Source organism: Myotis davidii, unplaced genomic scaffold, assembly GCF_000327345.1.
Source record: "Myotis davidii unplaced genomic scaffold, ASM32734v1 scaffold833, whole genome shotgun sequence".
NCBI lineage: Eukaryota > Metazoa > Chordata > Mammalia > Chiroptera > Vespertilionidae > Myotis > Myotis davidii.
The window spans coordinates 7,815-8,444 of NW_006284849.1; positions in this window are offsets into that span (position 1 = coordinate 7,815).

The following is a 630-nucleotide window of genomic DNA, read 5'->3' on the forward strand; positions in this document are numbered from 1 at the left end:
TAAATAGTGAGGTCATTTTCCTAGGCTGTTATCAAAAGCTAGCGACTCTCTGAGAATAAATAGATGATGAGATCCCGGGTTCTGCCCCAATGACTGGCATTATCTATGCAGCCGTGGGCAAACTACGGCCCGCGGGCCGGAGATCTGGCCCATTTGAAATGAATAAAACTATTGAAAAAAAAAGACCGTACCCTTTTATGTAATGATGTTTACTTTGAATTTATATTAGTTCACACAAACACTCCATCCATGCTTTTGTTCGGGGCCTCCGATCCAGTTTAAGATCCCATTGTGGCCCTCGAGTCAAAAAGTTTGCCCACCCCTGTTCTAGACCATCGCTTGACCAGTTTCAAAATCCTTATCAGAATGGGCTGTGCTGGGCTGCAGGTAGAGAACTTTTCAACCCCCTCTCTTGATGTCTTTATTCTACTTTCCCTCTACCTCCTTATAAAAACCTCTGCTTGAACTGAGATGTTGAGATGGGCTTTGGACAAGAGTTCCCCATCTTCTCAGGTAACCATCATTTGAATAAACCTCTTTCCTTTTTCACCAGCATCTGATCATAAGTTTGGCTTTTGTGACACCAGGCAGCTGAACCTTGGTTTTGATTACAAGTGCACTCTATCATGT